We start from the raw sequence: 20696 nt of genomic DNA, 5'->3' as shown, positions 1-20696 counted from the left end.
CTGGGAGGTCCTACTGGTTTCACCTGGGCTCACAGGTGCAGCTGCAGGCAGGGGGAGCCAGCTGAAGCTGGAACATCCAAAAGGGTTTACTCAACTGCCAACTGGGCTGGCTGTGGGCTGGAGAGCCTTCGTTCTGCTCCACATGACCTCTCATGCTCCAGGAAGATAGCCTGCACTTTCTCCTAACATGGCGGTCTCAAAATTCCAAGAGGGTAAGTGATACGAGTGTAAGCTGCAAAGCCTCCCGAGGTCTAGGCTCGGGAACTCCCACAGTGTCACTTCAGCCATAATTATTGGTCAAAGCAAGTCACAGGATTAGCCCAGATTTTAAAAGAAAAATTAAAAAAAAGGTGGAGCACTAGATTCCACCTCTTGATGAGAGGCAACAATGAAGTTGCAAAGTGGTGTGGACACATGAAGTATGATTCATGGGTGGCCGTTACCATAATAACCCTCTGTGGTATTTTTGCCTGGAGGTGCCATATCATGTAGTGGTTAAAGGCACCGTCTTTGGACTCAAACAATATGGTTTCATATCCTGCTGCTTCCACTGACTTGTGATATAGGTCAAGAGACTTAAATCTCTCTGTGCCTGTTTCCTCGCTGGTAACTTGACAAGGATAATAACCATGCCCACCTCGTGAGGCAACTGTGGTAAATAAATGTGATTATGTCTGTAAAGCCTAAAATGTGTCCTAAAAGCTCTCTGTTCTTGCTACTGCTCCTGGTTTTCTACAGGAGGTGAGGGAGCTGCTGCATCCCTCAGGTTAAGGCAGCAACCCTTATTCCCCTCTTTCCCAACATTACATGGGTTAGACTGACTGTAGTCACTTGTTGCAAACCTGAGGGGTTAAAATGCGTTTGGTACTGGTTATCACTGAGCTCATTCACATACAGCATCTCTTCTGTGAAAGGTCCAGCTCCGAGTACTGATCTTAAAACAAGGAATGTGACTTTTGGCCTCAGCGGGAGGCGTGTGTTTCTGGCATGAACAGCTCTTGTTCCCCGGTAGCCCCTGACTCCTGACTACCTGGCTGAGTGCAATTCCAGGTGAGAGAGCCCTCTGCCCCTGGGAACCTCAGCCCCACCTGCACAAAGCAGGCCACCACTTGCTGACCTTGGCTCTCACTTGGAGGGCTGAAAGGGTCTTCAAGCCACTGGTGTGGGCCAGCCTGCCGTTTAGTGCCCGAGGTGCACAGGCTCCCTAAGTCAAGACTTACCTGTGACTTGTTCTCTGGGATATATGACCTAAGTTTTCTCCAAGGCAGTTTAACTATACTAAGCAGTCTGACTCGGGGCTTTGGAGTCAGACAGACCTGGGTTCGAATCCCTATACTGATACCTACTAGCATCATGACTCAGGACAAGTGGGATAACCTCACTCAGGCTCAGTTTTTTCCTTTGTAAAATCATCTACCTTACAAGGTTGCTGTAAAGATTAGAAATAGGTATATAAAGCACTCAGCTCAGACTCTGGATATTAGTAGGATTAAAGTAGATAATTTGTTCAAAGTGCCTAAGAGCTCAGGGTACACAATAGGTCCTCAGAAAAAAATTCTTTTTTCTTCCCTTTCAGTATCAGGGTGAATCTAAGCCTGAAGATATTCATTTATTAATTTATTCAACAAACCACTGCAAATGCTGTGAAGAATACAAAAAGAGAATATAAAAGTATATCAAATTCCAAACTGGAAGCCCCATGAAAGCAGGGATCCCAACTTTTTGTCACTCGTTGTCTAAAAGGTATCTAGGACAGTGCCTGAAACACAGTAGGTATAAAATAAATGCTTGTTGAAAGAAAGATAATCTAGTCTCTGCCATCCCTGAGTTTGGATTTAAAGAGAAGATGAGGAATATACATAAATAACTGCATTTTCAGGTTGATTGATTCAAGTGATCAGAGAGGAGCAATGGTTGTGGAAGAAATTCCACCTTCCTGAGGGTTAAGGTAAGGTTTCAAGGGAGAGGTGCATTTAGAATGAGCTTTGAAGAATGGGAGGATTTCAAAGTGCAATATGGGAAAGAAGACTGAGAATAAAAAGGAGGACCACGTTTAACCTATGGCTGAAATTTAGAATTGAAGTTGTAAGTGGCTCTCTCTCTCTCTGTATGTTTATATGTCTGTAATTCAGAAAGGCCTCAGAAAACCTCTCATTATCTGATTGTGTTGTACTTTCCCATCTCTGGGTGGTATTCCCAAACTATATTATAAAATATCTTAAAGGAGTTCACTGTATTCTGACTGGCTTAGAGACAAAAAAGCTCATTACATAAATTGAATATTCCTAAAATTCTCAGGAATAAAGGAAAGTGAGCCTGAAATACTTTCAATGTGGAAAAGAAAAGGTATTCTTATAGAAAAAAACTCAGAATTTTTTTAAAAATTCAAGTTCTCAAGATGTAGGTGAATCTTTGGCAAACAAGACTAGGTCAGTAATTTCAGTTTAATAAAATAGCTCTGTTTTCTCTGAGTTAAAGTTAAGCATGATACAAACATACGTTCTTTACTTTACATAAATATCTTCTTCCTAAGCTTATCCAGAGTTACTGATAGAGCAGGTTAGCATTACTTCTACTAAATATATAGAATTTTTCTAAATTTAAAATTTTGTTTAACCATATCGGATCATTATTCTGACAAACTTTATTTCAACAGTAATTGAAATTACATCAGCTTGAAGATAATTTCCAAGATCTTTAGGTAACTTAAAACCTTGGACTGATACTAAACTGAGTTAATTAATAGATATTCATTAGATACTAAGATCATTTCTAAGAAGATACAATACTGAAAAAGTGTCACTAAGTATAATTTAAGATTGTATACTTTTGCTTCCTATTTTTATATGCTATGGAGAGGGTATATGTACATATTTGGGTCTGTTAATGAATGTGTTTCTGTTTTTATCACTTTGAGAAGTTGTGATAAAGGGGGTGCAACAGATATAGAAAATCGTAGAAGGTTCCTGAAAGGGGATTTAATTGCGGTCAGAGCTGGCTACATTTGTTGGGTTTATTTATGAGATTTTCATTGTCTTTGAGCTATTTTACACCTCTCTATAAATTGTAGATGATGAATATGCAAACTCTGTCTTGTCAGGTAGAGATTAATTGACTTCCTTCTTCTGCTTAGAGAAACCAGTTTTGGTACCTTACCTGCAAACTGAACCAGATCCTGTTTCCTTGCCCAAACTGTCAATTTTCCCCAATTTCTCAGTCTTCCAGATTCCTTCAATATCTGGCTACAACCTTCCAAACTAACTTTTCCAATTTATCTGGCTTCTGCCTGGTGGCATTACTGAGAACTATAGCCTGACTGTCCATATCCTTCCTGGGACTCTGTTGCCTTGCAGCTGGCCATTTTCCCCAGGACCTGAAGAAGGCCTGGAAGCTGAAGCTCTATGGCTTGATATAAAGCTCGAAGGACTCACCATTGCAGTAGACCATGCATGAGCCCGAATTCTCTCTGGACAAGCCACTGTCTGGATTACTAAGTAAGGCCGATGAAATACTTGGGTCACGCATGCCCTTATATGAGGGGTAACCTTGACTGTGGAAAATACCACCACCAAGAGCATTGACATCCTAGCTCAAGAGCTTCAAGAAACTCAAGGAGCTGTGCTGCATAACTGGATGTTTTCCTCCACTGGCCTGTTGGAATCCACTGGACTGGTTACCCTTAGAGTTCAACTCCTGGTTCTTTACTTTAATACAACCTTTTATGTTACTGTTTCCCTTTTTTCATTTTAAGCATACTTCTCTTAAGATGCCTGATCTCCAGGACTCTAAAATAACCAACTTTTGCCACCACTTCTCTGCAGATGGTTGAACTGGTTTTGCAGGACTAGAGGCAAAAAAACGTCCTCGAGAGACTATTTCTCAGACCCTGCTTCACTCCATTCAGGGGTTTATAAATTACCTCTGAGTTGTTCAGTGACAAGTGATATTCATTCATTTTGAACAAAAGGGCAGACTGACAAATGTTGAACTTTACCTGAGCCCTGTGCTCTCAGAAAGCAGAGCTGGCTAAGAAATTCCCCTACACCTTTGTTCTCTGAAATCCCTCCTCTCTTTTGTGTTCCAAGAAACAGCTACCAGCAATGCTCTCCCATGTACTAAAAGAAGACCCATCTCTATCCTTCTTCGTGACTCTTGTAAGACTGTGGATGACCCCCTTGTTGACCTGCCTTTATTAAAATCCCAGACCCCCTTCCCTTTCTTAGAGAACTTTCTCATTCATGAACATTCTCCCTATTGCAATAGCTTGAATAGAATCATCTCCTTATTTGACAAACTGTTTTGTCTGTTATGCTTTCCAATTTAAAAAATAAATAAAGATATAGGAGGCTTTTTTCCTGCCTTTGGAACAGTTGTGTGAGAAGGTGATGTCTGAGACAGTGACAGCCACCTCCAACCATGGAACAAGCCTGAGGATGGCCGTCCACATGCTGAGGATGACAGAGGGAGAAGTGGAAAGTACCTGGGTCCTTGATTATTTCGTTACGTTGCTGAAATAGTCAATCCTTTTACTCCCTGTCACTTCCGGACTTCTTGTTATGGTAAGTAACATACAGTCTTATGTTTTAAGTTATTCTCTGTTGGGTGTTCTGTTCTGAAGCCCCAAATACCCCAATAGGATGCTTGTTGGCTTCAGGAATAAAGAAAACTTGTGCCCAGAAATCTTGAAAGGTGTTTGTTTGAGAAGAAATGATTGCTTGTTATGTGTAGCCTGTAGAAAGACTCAGTTTCCTGTGTCCTTCTGTGGCACTGGAGTTGTAGAATCATTCCTGAGAGGCCAAGACTGCCACAGACCCAAAAGAAGCTTTCAGGTGTGAATGAAGAATGATTCAAAGGCAACCTGTATGGATAGATGATTGAGAACCCAAAGAGCTGTTGGACACCTCAGCAGATGCCAGCACAGGTACATAACCTCACGGATCAAATGCACCCTGTACTTCCCCTATAGCACATACAAGTGTTTCCAGGGGAAAGTGGGAATGTTCAAATGGACTGAGATGAACTTTTATCCACATGCAATTGCCAGACTCATGAGGCAAGGGCTCTGAAGATGACTATCTAGAAGGGTGGCCTTCATACTGAACCCCTTCAATCTCTAGAGTTCCCAGGAGGAAACTTGGAGTATTGGCATGAGTTGGGGAAAGGGGCAGCAACATAAGGGATGGCATCCCGACCCCCTGTTGCAATTCAACCAGAGCAATCTAATTTTATGTTTTCTATTTTGGAGTTGAAAGTAAAATTTTACTCAGGACAGAATTCCAATGCTAGAAAAAATTATTTTGAAACCTCTGAGCTAGAGGATGCATCTCAACATCCTTCTCCCATCCCCATCCTCAGGCAGATCTTGAGGCAGCAGGTATATGGCTGGGGTTGAAGGTGGGTGTTGGGCACACAAGTTTCCAGAACTTCACTGACATGAAGGCCTATCTTTACTATGGGTCAGAAATAGGAGGGAGCCTGGCCCAGCTGTAGCAACCATATTTTGATAAAGAAGTTTACTGTTATGTTCTCCCAATAAAATAAAACTCAAATCCTCCAAAATTTAGCCTGGAAAGAGAATCTCCAGGTGGAGGATGGGAGTTGGACCTAGAAACTCTTCTTCTGTCCCTCTGGGTTCCAAGCATTCTCTTCCTCTTTGGATTTTCTCAGTTTGCTTGCTGCCGCCATTCTTTTTTTTTTTTTTAATTATTTGTTTTTATTTTTGGCTGTGTTGGGTCTTCATTGCTGTGCGCGGGCTTTCTCTAGTTGCGGCGAGCGAGGGCTACTCTTCGTTGCGGTGCACGGCTTATTGTCATGGCTTCTCTTGTTGCGGAGCACGGGCTCTAGGCGCGGGGGCTTCAGTAGTTGTAGCACGCGGGCTCAGTAGATGTGGCTCACGGGCTCTAGAGCACAGGCTCAGTAGCTGTGGCACACAGGCTTTGTTGCTCTGTGGCACGTGGGATCTTCCCGGACCAGGGCTCGAACCCGTGTCCCCTGCATTGGCAGGCGGATTCTTAACCACTGCACCACCAGGGAAGCCCACTGCCTCCATTCTTCAATGGCTCCCCACCTTCCTGGGCAGGAAAGGTGCTGCTCTCCCAACATCTTTCTATCTTTCTTCAAACATCTTTCTATTTTCCCCTTAAAATGGCAATGAGTCACTTTCACAGATTCTTCAGCTAAGACTGGAACTTTCAAAAAAAAACTGAATGTTACGGAAGAGTAAAAGGGGTGAACAGAGAGTATAAATCATTTAAATGATGCAACTTCCAAAGCACAGGCTCTGATTCCACTTGAACTGGATAGGTCTCAGGGATTTTACCTCTTCCCATTTCACACAGGTTCCATGAATGGCAATGAGCTAGTTATCCAAAGGGCTGACATCACTTCCCAGAGCCTTTGCCTAAGTCCTCACTTCAAAGCTCCCACCTGTTGCCCATGGGTGATGCCGTATTGATGGCCACCACCTAGGATCTTCTCTTAAACATCTTGACTCTTTCCGTTGACAAGATCAAAAGAGATTCTCTCCCCCTACCTATCTAAGCTTGGTTCTGACACATATTTTTCCCCCCCAGGATTGACGGGATGATTCATTCTTCAAGGGAGATTGCCCAGTACAAACAATGGTATAGCTTTACACTTTTGGATCAAAGAGTCTACTGTTATCTTAATCCTTTTATAACCAGATAGGAAAAATTATGCACCAGGATTTCTCTTATGAAGAACATTGTATTTTGGCCTGAAGGTTGTGGGATATGGGGTGGAAAAGCTTTTATAAATACTTGGGGCTTGAAATTTATCTTAATCCCTGGATCTGAGTCCAGGTCTGTTCCTGGACTGGGGTAACAGATGCACTTTTCAGTAATAGAAGAATTTGAAGTTTCAACAGGTAATCCAGGAAATGAGGAAAGGTGCCTTGGGCTGGTGACTGCATGAAGGAGGAATTTGGAGAGAACAAGAATGTCTAAAAGTGGACTTTGGTGTGACTGCTGTAAATTCTTCCTCTAACTCCTCTTAGAAATCTCTAGTAAAATCTACAATGCTCATTTGTGCTTTGGTGTGAGTGAATTCTTTTGGGTATTGACTTGCGTGTCTGGTTGGGGTCATCCTTGGTGCAACACAGGGTTGGAGGAAGACAAAATCTAGAGACAAATGGGCCATGAGAGAATAAGTTCTCAGGGAACACGTGCTGGGAGAGACAGGCTGTGAAATTGGAGTTGTGAGGCGAGTTTAGCTGGATCTTGTAGGTCAAGGAGGCCCTGGGTGACTTCAGAGCCACAGTGTGATAAATGAGCCTTGTAATCCTTCACTGATCCCCAATATCTAAAGTCCATACTCCTTGGTGGGAGAGGGGCTACTCCTCCAAATACGTCTCTTTCTTCAGCTATCTTTCCATTTTCCTTCTAAAATGGCAACAAATCTCTCCCACAGAGATTTTTTTAGCTAAGACTGGAATTTTCAAAACAACTAAGTATTAGAGGACTATAAATCAATTAAATGACGCAAGTCCCAGACCACAGGGCTCTAAGTCTTTGTATGGATGACACACAAAGCCCATTAAAATCTGGCCTCCCCCGGAGGCTTCCCTGGTGGCGCAGTGGTTGAGAAGTCCGCCTGCCGATGCAGGGGACATGGGATCGTGCCCCGGTCCGGGAAGATCCCACGTGCCGCGGAGCGGCTGGGCCCGTAAGGCCGCTGAGCCTGCGCGTCTGGAGCCTGCGCTTCGCAATGGTAGAGGTCACAACAGTGAGAGGCCCACGTACCGCAAAAAAAAAACCAAAAAAATCTGGCCTCCCCAACTCTCCAATGTCATCTCTCCAGCACTCCTACTTGTCACTGACCCTGCAGCATTACCACCTTTAAGAAACCTAAATGACCACTCTCTCACTCCACCAGGTAAAACTGACCGCTCTTCACTCCATGTCTCATTGGAGAATAGTGTCCAAAACGCTTTGTGTAGATATTTATTCACATGATTTTCACTTCCAATAGACTGTGAGCTTCTAACCCCAGAACCTAACAAGTGCTTAAAAAGTAGTAGAATCTCAATAAATAATGTGTTGAATGGAAAGGATTCCAAAGCAGGATACAAAAACAGAAAAAGAGCAGATAGACTAGGTTGAAATGACAGTTCTGCCACTTATCAGCCAGAAGACTTTGGACAGGTTCCTGAATCTCTCAGAGTGTCAACTGCCTCATCCATTAACAACAGCTACTTTGTAGAGAGAAGTTGAAAGCAGGGGTCCCCAACCCCCTGTTAGGAACGGGGCCGCACAGCAGGAGGTGAGTGGCGGGTGAGCAAGTGAAGCTTCATCTGCCGCTCCCCATTGCTCCCCATGGCTCCCCATCGCTGGCATTACCGCCTGAACCAGACCCCCCATCCATGGAAAAATTGTCTTCCACGAAACCGGTCCCTGGTGCCAAAAAGGTTGGGGACCGCTGGTTTAAAGTATGTAAAGGACTGGCCCATAGTAGGTGTCTAGTAAGTAAGTGGACACTATTAGTGAGTAGGCTGGTGGTTTTCAAGATATTTCTTCCCTAGCAGCGTAACCCTTTAAAAAATGAAATGGTTCACAGCCCTGAATAAGAGCAGAGCTGCTCTAACTTACGTGTGCAGCCTCAGAGCTCTACCTGCTTAGCTACTTCCCCATATTGACACAGTCACTCTCCACCCCAGAAGAGCCCAGGGCTCCCTGAGTAGGGAGTAAAATCTACTGCCTTAGACCAGCATGCGAGATACACAACGGGTAGTATGTGAGATGATTTTTAAGTGGCTTAAAGATATAGCATTAAATAACACTGATACTTTTTAAAAAGTTAGTCCCCATTCAATTAAAACAAATTTTCTGATTCTTTAGGGGAAAAGTCTGAGTTTGGGGATAATATGTTTTTAACTTTTCTCTTACTTTTCCTAAGACTCCAATATTCAAAGAGGGCAGACTGCAGCCTCAGAACCTTCTAGCGGTACCTAGCTGGAATTTAACACTATGGATTTGTTCAGTTCCAATCTCTACCTATATAGTGCTCTTTAAGTTTGGGGAAATTATTTGACAACAAACTTCACTTTCTTTATTTGTAAAGCAAAGGTAATAACGCTTACTTCATTTGTGAGTATCAGCATGTATTTACTCTAAATACATTTAATGAGAGATTTCTGTGTGCTGGGTGGCCTGGTGGAATACAGTGGTAGACCAGACAAATGAGACCTTTGCCCTCATGGCTCTTCCAATCTAGAGGTAGATATAGATCAACAAAGAGAGGATTCATTTATATAGCACGGTAAGCCCACTGGAGGCATCCAGGATGCTTGGGAAACACTTAAGAAGGACACCTAACTTGACTTGGGGGTAGGGGTAGTCAAAGAAGATTTCTTGGGAAAAAAATGGCAGCTCAACTGAGTTCTGAAGACCTATTTAGTCCAGAAAGAGAGGAGGGAACAGCATGTGTAAAGATCTAAGAGGCAAGGGGCACTGAAATAAAATATGCTGAGTCCTTAGTATAATGTCTCGAACACAGACATTTTTCAAAATGGCCAGCAGCCTTTAGAACTGTTATGTGCTTGGCCTCAAGAATATTAGATTTATCTCTGTACCTCAGCATGAAGGCGGTTTCTGCCACACAGTGGATGCCCAGTAAGTGCTGAAAAGTGAATGATTGAATAAACAAATAAATGAGTAAATAAATGAATGAATAAATAATCGTTAGTTATTTCTATCTGCTCCTAGAGACCAGTCCATATCACGAGGCATATTCTTACTCAGCCCTTGCCTAGAATAGTCCGATTCCCAGCACTGTAGAGACAGTAATCCCGCAGCCTGGTTTGGACTTGGGACTTGGGAGATTTTTGCTGGATTCATCTGGCTTCACATGGCCTCCCTTACCTCTAACCCAGGAGGGGCTGTGCTTTTTCCTCCTATGACACTGATGCTACTAACTGAGACCCACATAGCTGCTTTCCTTCGAAAGGCATTGTGTCTGAACAGTTCTATTTGTCATCCCACAGAACTAGGCAACTTGTCATATTGTAAAAACAACATGGCTGCCTTATCTTCTGGGACCACACCTGATTGTGGCTCATGGGCCAATGGAGCAGCTTAGCAGGTGAGAGGGCATTGAAAAGGAGTTAAGGCAGGTCAAGCTAACAATAATAGTAAGGAGAAACATTTATTGATCACCCTTGGAAATGGATACTGATATTATCCACATTTTACAGATGAGAAGACTGAGGCTTGGAGAGTGATGTGATGGTGTTTAGTCAGAGGTAGCTGGGATCAAACCCCATTAGTGCAACAGAAGAGCAGGTACTCTTAACCTCAACCATGTTAACACAAGCAAACAAAGCAAAACAATACTTGCACACGCTGCCCACACCTGTCAACACCAACAAAATCAGGGACATGCCAATAAAATCTATGCCAAACTTTGTTTTTGTTGACTTTGAGAACGTACTAGGACACTGAGTACACATTTATTTAGGGAAATGGGGAAACGATAACAAACAGATTGAACCAACCAATCCCAGTCATGCAATCATTTTTTCTATTTTGAACCACATCACCTCAGATTGCACTTGATCAGTTTAATATTTCTTAACTTGCAGTCACTGCAGCAAAAGGCTCAGACTCTGATAGCAGAGTTAGTTCTGCCTCTGGAATTATAACATGGCCTCCGAATTCTCGATTTTTCCTTTCTTTGTAGAACTAGATCTTCTTTCCAAATCTCAACACCCATGCTGGAGAGCAATATACAAACTACTAAGAAACTCTTTGCTTTAGACATCTGCCTTCCAGTCCCCCCTTCCCCCACTCCCCGCACTGTAGGTATTTGGCCTTGAGACCCATTGCTGCCCCGACCCAGGATTTTGTCCCTTTGACATCAGTTAGGCCCTGAATATGTTCCTCAAGATTCACCTCGAACATGGATAATTTTCACCATTTGTTTAGGGCCTTTACTAGCCAGGCCCTGAGCAGTGTATCGTCCATGCATGACCTCATGCACTTTCTGCAGCCCACACAAGTCCTGAGCTCCTCTCCAACGCCCCTTCCATGTGACCTCCTTTTTCTATCTCCACCATTTTCCTCACTCCCCATTTTCAGCAGATCGCCATGCTGCATACTTCATAAAGACGATAGAGGCGATTAGACAAGATCAGCTCTCCTTGCCCCTCCTACCCAAACCCACCCCCTCCCATCTCGAGGGCTCTATGCAATTTATCTTTTCTTTCTTAAAATGTAAACCTGTCCCTCGCCTGACAGCCTCTATGTTAGAATCTTTCCCTTCCTTAAACACACACACTCTCTCTTGAAATTCTGATCCATTCTTGCTTTTATCTTTTTTTCTTTTCTAGTGAGCCAAAGTTTTCAGATTCTCTTTTTACTTTCTACCTTACCTTCCAGCCCTCTGTGGTCTGTCTTCAGTTCTCACTGCCCCATCAAAACTTATTTGGCGGGCTTCCCTGGTGGCGCAGTGGTTGAGAGTCCGCCTGCCGATGCAGGGGACGTGGGTTCGTGCCCCGGTCCGGGAAGATCCCACATGCCGCGGAGCAGCTGGGTCCGTGAGCCATGGCCGCTGAGCCTGTGCTCCGCAACGGGAGAGGCCACAACAGTGAGAGGCCCGCGTAAAGTTGTGATAAAGCCTGTTGAATAAAAAGAAATTCATTAAAAAAAAAAAAAAACTTATTTGGCAAAAGTCACATGGGACCTCCTAATTGCCAAGTCTGTTGGTGAGATTTTTGAAATTGTCTCATTGGGCATCTTTAGGATACCCAACACTGTCAACCATTCTTTTTTCTAATAACCTCCTGGCTAACCTGACTTAGGAGACTGTACTCTCTCCTTTTGCTCTTTATTTCTCTGATCCTGTTCTCTCAAGCTCCTTCAGAGGCCTGTTTGCCTCTAGGTGAGGTCCTGGCCCACCCCTCCAGCCCCATCTCCCACCAGGCCCTCTGTTCTACTTGACCCTGTAAAGACACTCACTCGCCTGTGTCTGTCTATACATACCACATAGCCTCAGGCCTCCATGCCTTTGCTCCTGCAGTTCCCCCTTTCTGGGACGCCCTTCCCCCGTACTTTGCCTGGCTCACTCTTACTCATCCTGTAAAGGTGACCTGGACTGTACCTCTGGTTTGGAAACTAGCCTGTCCCCTCTGGCTTTCTCTCCTCAGCTCACCCCCTCCTTTGCTCCCAACAGCTCAATGGCACCATATGTCTACGTCCTTTGTCACACTCTTATGGTTTTTGTTTTTGTTTTGGCCTCAGATACTCTCAGTGGAGCTCCTGGATTCATCTCTATGAGGCCTGAGAGATCCATGACAACCGCATGGTGGCACAAGGGGCACAGGGCAGAGCAGTGCAGTGGATTCCTAATCAATTAACTGAATTAGGAAGCTCAGTTGGAGTCCCTGAGGTCCGATGGGGATCCCTGGACCCCATAATCTGAAGCCACCCATGCAGCCAAGCCCTCTCTTTTCTCTCTGCTGGCTTTGCTCTCTGTTTCCAGGTTGCTTCATGTCACAGGAAAAAGTCAGGCCACTGCCATGATTAGCATGACTACAAGCCCCATTATCTAAACTCTGTGGCACTGAGGCCACTCAGAAAGCCTCACGGATGCTGGCTGACTCCCATCACATTCCTCAGACCACATTTTCTTCCAACTGCTTCCATTTTTCTTAAGCCCCCGCACCCCACTCCAGCCCCCTTGCCCACGGCTCCTTCTTTGCTTGGAAGACTGAGGTCCTTGACTTCCTTCTTCTCCCATTAAAAACCTCCATGTTTCTTCCCGGCCTCTCCTCCCTCCTCCCGGCCTCTCAGGGACACCCGCGCCCTGGGCTTGAGGAGGTACTCCTCCCCCTACCAGTCCTAGAGATCCGACTCCCCAAGATCTTCTCCTGGTTCCCGCATCTTCTTCTTCAGCTCCCCCAGGCCCATCACCTCAGCTTAAAAAGAGGCTCCAGTGCTCCCCACACAAATGCATACATAAATGGATAAACGAGCAACTTTTTTTTTTTCTATGTGCTTCATTCAAAACACCTTCCCACCTTTCTCTTTAATGGCTGCTTCCTCTCCTTCACCTCTCATGGCTTTGAATTACAAAAGTAATCCATGTTCATGGCAGAATAGTTAGAAACTGTATGTAAGCAAAAAGGAAAAAAAAAAAATCTACTATCACAATACCTCGGAAATAACTCTATTATTATCTGGAGTACATCTTCCAAACTTTTTTCTCTGCACCTACGTAAGTAAAGTTAAACAGATTTTAAAGATAAAATCATATTCTATGTTGTGCTCTGTAACTTGCTTCTCTTATTTCACAGTGTACTTGGAGCGTCTTTTCACTGAGCTCGCCCAGATAATCCAGGATCATCTCCCATCTCAAGATTCTTAACTTAATTACACCTGCTAAATCCTTTTTGCCATATAAGGTAACATATTCGCAGGCTCCAGGGATTAGTGCTTGGACTTCTTTGGGGGAGGGAGGCATTATTCTACCCACCCCAAGTAGTCAGTAGCCCAGAGACATGGGAAGGGTTGGAGTGATAGGTGGGGGGATTCCCGGCACAGGGAACTGCAGAGCTCTGATGAAACCTCAGTCTTTCCCCATCACCCGAAGCCTCCATGCCCATAAAGGTAGATCTACACAGTCTTTTTTAAAAAAACAAGTTCACAATTATAATGGTACCTCTTTTCTGGTCAATTCCGTCTTCCTTCCTTTTGGAAGACACCTTTCCCCCACAGCAAGTGATTCTGGTGGGTTTGTCAAGGAAGGTACATGTGCTCCGGGCTGACCAATCACAGTACTCCACGCCTCTGCGCACAGCAGCTGAAGGATGGGCAAGCGATGCAAATGGCGTTGGTAAGATTCTTGGGGGAGGGGCCTGGCCTGGATGCGGAGACCAGGAAATTTTCTCTCTTGTGGAGACGGTGAGCTCTAGAAATGCTGGAACCGCAGGAGGCCATCCTTCTCATCATGGAGATCCTGTGTAAAAATGAAGCCATTCCAGAGGAAGGGAGAGAAACATGGTGGTGGGGGCATGGAGTGGAGAGAGAGAGAGAGAGATCTTAAAATCAGAGGACATCATCTGAGCATTTCGTTCCAGACCTGCCTAGGGCCAGGCAATTTCTGGACTCTTCAATTGCATGAGCCAATAAATTCCTCTTACCTTTCTTTGCATGAACTTTGAACTAGTCTGATTCAGGTTTCTGTTACTTAAAATAAAGAATCCTTACTAATATAATATTATTCCACCATATAGATGCATTAAAATCAAATTAACCAAATTCATTAACATTTGGCCTTTAGATAGTTTCCAATTTGTACTAGTACTATTTTAATAAGACCATAGTTAACATCCTTGTACATCTATCCCTATGCATATGACTGATTATTTAGAAAACTTTCAAGGAAATACAGTTAGAATACATTTGAATGTATTCTTTAGAATACCGTCAAAGAAACCCATCAACTTAACCCGCTGTGATCTGGCTACAACCCCACAGCTCTCCTTAAACTGCCCTCTCCTAGGTCACCAAACATTTAATTGCCTATTCCAATAATCCTTTTCTCCATCCTCACCCTATTCAGCCTTTACTCACTCCTTCCACCTGGAAAATCCTCTTAGACTTCAATGAGCCTTTCTCCTTAGCTTCTTTTCTCATTTCCAGGATTGAACTCAGATGCCAATTCAGAAAAATTGGGAGAACTAGGTTGAGGTGGGGTTTGTTAGTTTGTTTGTTTTGGTCAGGAAGAGGTGATGTATTTCACATATAATGGAAAATAATATAAAAATGAGTGGAAGCGTCTTTTAGGAAAATCACTTGACTTCTTGTGACTATTGAATAAATATACATTTATTTCTAAGAGAGTGCTTTCTTTTTTCCCGTTTTATTGAGAAATAATTGACATACATCACTGTATGAGATTAAGGCATACAGCATGATGGTTTAATTCACATTTATTACCACATGAAATGACTACCACAATATGTTTAGCTAACCACAGCCAGGATCTGCAGGAGAATGTGTGATCAAGTAGCGATGTTTACCAATTCACTAAGGCACTGGGGGGGAGGGCCGGGGGCTGAAGTGGGAGGTGGTGAAGACTGTAGCAGGCGGCAAGCATTTACCATTGCTATAACCAGAGGTTCTTAACCTGGAGGATACAGATCAGGAGATTCCCTGGGGGTTCCAAAGTGACCCAGGGGCTTCATAAAGCCCCTGGAGTTGTATGCAAATGTTTGTCTGATTGTGCATTTTTCTAGGAATAAAAAACCATAGCTTTTATCAAATTTTAAGACTCCCAAAAGAGATTAACAGCCATCTCTGGGATGGTTTCCTATCCTGTGTTTTCCTCAAGTGACCTTATGGCGCTCAAGGTTTGGAGAAGGAGAAACAAGTAACCCAGTAATTACCGTCCAACCTAACACATGCAATGACTTCATGAAGTTATGGGAGGCCCTGAGAGATTCTTCAGGGAGAAACACAGAGGCCACTTAACACTGCCCTTTGGGCCAGCCCAGAATAACTTAACTGAAGGGGAGGGTGGGCAGGCAAGTTAAGAGGAAGTGCAGCTGCTCTTTGTGACACATATTCATCCCTTTTCTAACCTGTTCTCCCAACCCTCTCCCAGCCTGCTCTGCCTCTGCTTCTCCCAAACTACTCCTAGCTCTCTGGTACCCAGGAAGCCAGCTCAGTGCATGACCAGGGGCCTCCCTCCAGCTGTGCCCCCAAAGCACAGAAGTTTGTGACATTTGGAATTTTGCACGTTTGGGAAACAGTTTTCAAGACGGCTACCATATTTCACTTTCAATATAATTTCCTGTCTCCCCTTTCTGTCTATTGTAGACCTCTTAAATCATGGGGGCTCCATCCAGACCTCCTTATCTTAGTGACTATCTATGTTTTGCATTCCTTTCTTCCTCTGCCCACGCCCCCTATCCACGTTTAATGGGAAATGTTTCCTGTCAACTTTTCTTCTGTCCTTTCTGGTGACTGTAACTCCAGCCATTTTGTTATCTTCGGTGAATTTCATTAAAAAAGGATGAAGAGCCCATGTTCCAGGATCACTAGTGTAGATATTAAGTGAACTAAGATTGACCCTCAGGCTTCATCGCATCCTTTGGAGACCTCCCAGAATCCAGCCTAATAACTGTCTGTGTTTTTATGTAGTCCATGGTCATAGTTCCATACTGTGCCTTGACAGAACACATTGGATTCCTTCCAAGAACACAATTTCTTGAGACCAAGACAATGTCCCATTAAAATTTTAATCTGCCTCCTGTTACTCATAAGTATTCGTAAGCCAGGCTTTCCAAATACCACTTGATCTTCCACAGAGAATTTATATTTTACATATTTTCTCCTCACATGATTACGTGGAGCATTGCTGCACACAAAAAAGGCCCATGCATCTCAAGGCATTTGTCCTCTACAGGAGTAAGCTCTGAACTCAGAGGACCTACATTCAAATTCCGCCTCTTATATTTCCTAACTGTGTGACTTTGGGCAAGCTGATTAGCATCTGTGAGTCTCAGTTTCCTTATAGATTGACTGACAGAAATAAACTGCATAGAGTTATTGAGGTAATTCAATGAGATAATACATGGAAAGCATTTAGCAAAGTACCTGGCCCATGAAAGTATAGCTTTAGGGAGAGTACCCACACCAAAACTGTCCACATCCTAATGCCTGGAACCTGAGAAGGAAATGGGGAGATTATCCTGAATTATCGGGGTGGACCAAATTTAATTTCATGAGGCTTCAAAAGCAGAGGACTTTCTCTGGCTAGAGGCAGAAGAGAGGCAGCAGAAGGAGAAATCGGAGATTGGATTGGAGCTTTTTTGTGTCAGGCCCTATGCACATTAATTATTGAATTTAATTCTTCTAAGAACACGATGGGGTAGATAGATGTATACCTTTTTATAGGTGTCTCAGTGAAACAAACTTGCCCAAAGTCCAACAGCTGCAAAGAAGGAAAGCTATGATTTGACTTTCGGTGAATTCAGGTCTGCCTGATTTTAAATTTATGTCGCTTTCCACTGTCTTATGATGTTTTGCATAAATACCACTTTTGCATCATCACAGCGGATATCCCTACAGCCCTGTAAAAGCAGTTAATGCTCACAGCCACGCTTTGAGGCAGGTTTTATTATCCTCATTGTAAAGATGAGAAAATTAAAGCCCAGGGAGCTGAAATGCTTGAGTGCACACAGTCCCTGAGAGACACAGTTAGATTTGAGCTCAGGATCCCTGACTGCAGAAACACTTCAAGTGTTCTTTCCACCACACCACAGCTAGTTCCAGTCAGTGCTGACGAATTCAATGCTGTGTAGTCTCAGGCTTGCTCTCTCTTTTCTAAAATTACTGCAAGGCAGTATTTCTAGCACCTCTGAGTCAGATTTCGGTTGCTTCTCTGTCTTGATTATACGTGCCACACCTCCCAGTGCTGAGTCAGCTGCAAATTACATCTGTGTCACTCTGACTTCTCCAGAACACACACACAGATGAGGAGTGAAACAGATTCTGACGCCAGCTCCTGAAGTCTCTGGGAGCCACCTTCTCTCCCAACACAGGCAAACTGGCTCACGCTCCCTTTTGTTTAAGGTCTTTTGGTCAATTTTTAATCAGCATGACTTTTTTATTTTTTTATTTATTTATTTTTGGCTGCGTTGGGCCTTCACTGCTGCACGCAGGCTTTCTCTAGTTGCGGCAAGCAGGGGCTACTCTTCATTGTGGTGTGCGGGCTTCTCATTGCGGTGGTTTCTCTTGTTGCAGAACATGGGCTCTAGGCACACAGGCTTCAGTAGTTGTGGCACGTGGGCTCATTAGTTGTGGCTTGCGGGCTCTAGAGCGCAGGCTCAGTAGTTGTGTGGCACACGGGCTTAGTTGCTCTGTGGCATCTTCCTGGACCAGGGCTCAAACCCGTGTCCCCTGCATTGGCTGGCAGATTCTTAACCACTGCGCAACCAGGGAAGTCCAAGCATGACTTTTTATAAGTGAATTTTTATTTACTTTTTTGTCTCAAAAATAACACAACAACTGTTAAAAAAGAAATTGAACATCACATTTAATCCCATCACCCAGAAAACCAAAGGACTTTTATATTGAAATGCTCCTAAAGGTAGCTTATGGATTCTATACCTAATACTGTAACAACAGATACATGAAATAATGTCTTCCTTTGCTTATTTAGGAACGTAGTATTTTAAAAGCAAGTTCTTTGGTGTGATACACTTTCTTTCAAAAAAGCAAAAGAAACTTTATTGAATTTTGTTGATTATTATGTTTTTTCCTTAAGGTCTCTGGGTTTACCTTCTAAATTTCATAGTTGTTTCATTAATTTTTACTACTTGATGAAAGAGGAGCTACATTCCACCTTGAATATAAATCATCTTTCTGATTCTGACCTCTAGAACTATCTTAGTTTTTCTTTACACACATTAATGCAAATACCCACTTCTAATACCCCTGGGAACATGCATCTAGCTCTGCAGATTCTGCGGAGTTCTTGTTTGCTAAGGGCTCCCAGCCTGCTTTCCATCAAAAGTTATAACAGTGTTTTTATTACCTCCTAATTCTCCTTGGCTCTGGGCTCCTTGTGAACGGAAGCAAATAATAATCTGTGTAATGGTGCTTTCCATTATTTTGGCTATTTCTTCATCTATAGAATTTGACTTAATGCAGCATTTTCTGTTTCCATAATTCTATATAATAAACATTTTCTCAAAGCCCTCAGCCTCATGCTACGGACTCCCTCAGTTTTCAGTAATCCCTGACCTTATTTCAGGATGCTTCAACTTAGGTTACTAGGTTTTTTTCACATTTCTCCTTTTCATAAAGAGACAGCATTGTTTTTTATGCTAATTTCACTCATATGGTCCTGTTTTAATTACCTGAAAAGTGAAGCATTTAATCAGATTTTATTTGTAGAGGGTATGCCTATGTGTTTAGCCACAATGGAGTTTATTAAATAGACCATTTGATATTTATTGGTGATCCAGCCTGAGTTATTTATCATTTATTAAAGTATTCCATGTATATGAACTACATGCCTAGTAATAATAACAACATTTTCTTTTTTAAAATTAATTAATTAATTAATTATTGGCTGCATTGGGTCTTCGTTGCTGCTCACGGGCTTTCTCTGGTTGCGGCGAGCGGGGGCTACTCTTCGTAGCAGTGCGCAGGCCTCTCACTGCGGTGTCTTCTCTTGTTGCGGAGCATGGGCTCTAGGCACGCAGCTCAGTAGTTGTGGCTCGTGGGCTCCAGAGTGCAGGCTCAGTAGCTGTGGCACACGGGCTTAGTTGCTCCGTGGCATGTGTGATCTTCCTGGACCAGGGCTTGAACCCATGTCCCCTGCATTGGCAGGTGGATTCTTAACCTCTGTGCCATCAGGGAAGCCCAACAACAACATTTTCTGAGTGCTTACTACGTACCAGGCATTACTCTAAGCATTTTACACATATTAACTTACTCATCAAAACAAATATGTGATAAGTTAACAGTCTTCATTTTACAGACAAGGACACTAAAGTACAGAAATATTAAGTATTTTGTCCAGGGTTACACAGCTAGTAAGGGACCCAGCTACAATTGGTACCCAGGCAATCTGGATGTTATGTTAGGTGTTAGTTCACAAGACATGTCAGTGGCTGTCTAGGAAGATGCACGAATTTTCAAATAAGTATTTATTATTTCAAGAATTAATTAGAGAATGTATTCATTTTTTCAAAAAGCACCTACTAAATATTGACTCTCTGCCTCCACTAGAGTAGATACTATGGAGAAGAGAATTAGCAAACTGGTCCACATATACTGAGGGAATTTAAACCTAGCTGAGGAGATCCGGGATACAGATACGACACAACTAAATAGTATTGAATAGAATCAACATCTGAGTAACAGATGATATAGAACAGTTTATCTGTGACAATGGAAATTATAAAATGGGGACATTAATTGTGGATCCATTGTGTCAAAGTAGTGCAATGGGCTAGCACTACAGTGTGAGTAAATTAAAAGGCGTAAAAGGAAAATCTTGATGCTGTGAATTCAGTCAATTAATTCAAACAATATTTATTGGGAACCTACTATGTGTCAGGTAGTATATAGCTATTGAGCATTAAACCAAGGCATGAATTACTGAGAGAAATTATAAAATTACTTTCTCCTGGGGCACTTTAAAAAGTAGGACAGTCTATATTTAGCTATGCCCAGAGGCAGGGAGATGAACTGGGTGATGATAACTGTACCTAATAATACCAGGTTGACCTAAAACAGGGTCGCCTTCATGTCTCTCTCTTGCTGCCCCACTGCGGTAGACCGGGAGAAGTGTCTTCAGGTCATCTCAGGAGCTCACAGACGTTCAAGACTCCTGCTGCATATTTTTCATCATCCAATCCAATCCTTCACCCCTCAGTTTCCTCCCAAACCCTTTTCTAGAGCCCTCTGGAAAGACACCTGTGATCAACAAACTTCCTTGTGTCCTCATTGCTCTTGGAACAGAAGGAAAGGGGGTAGGACACAACCTTTACAGGAATGACATAGCCATAGGACATGATAAAAACTGGTTAGAATCAACTAGGTCCAAGATGACAGAAAATGTGACTTCCAGTGGACCTTGAGCCTCATTATATGCTCATTGTAATACATTAGCATGCTAAGTGACACACCCACCAGCACCATGACAGTTCCAAGGCCGACCAT

At 43.2% G+C, this 20696-nt stretch overlaps 1 protein-coding gene across 1 annotated transcript in view; it reads right to left on the bottom strand.

The window, feature by feature from the left end:
* The window catches only part of ME3 (malic enzyme 3), a 308269-nt gene extending 296750 nt beyond the window's left edge, over window positions 1-11519 (bottom strand). Inside the window, exon 1 of the mRNA XM_082660565.1 lies at window positions 11387-11519. The gene's annotated coding sequence lies outside the window, so the exon portion shown is untranslated. The remainder of the gene's footprint in view (window positions 1-11386) is intronic.
* Between the last annotated feature and the right edge of the window lie 9177 nt (window positions 11520-20696).

Source organism: Grampus griseus (genome assembly GCF_964374135.1).
Source record: "Grampus griseus genome assembly, chromosome: 8".
NCBI classification, from domain to species: Eukaryota; Metazoa; Chordata; class Mammalia; order Artiodactyla; family Delphinidae; genus Grampus; species Grampus griseus.
Note: the sequence above shows the minus strand (reverse complement) of the source record. Positions and strands in the feature narration are given on the sequence as shown.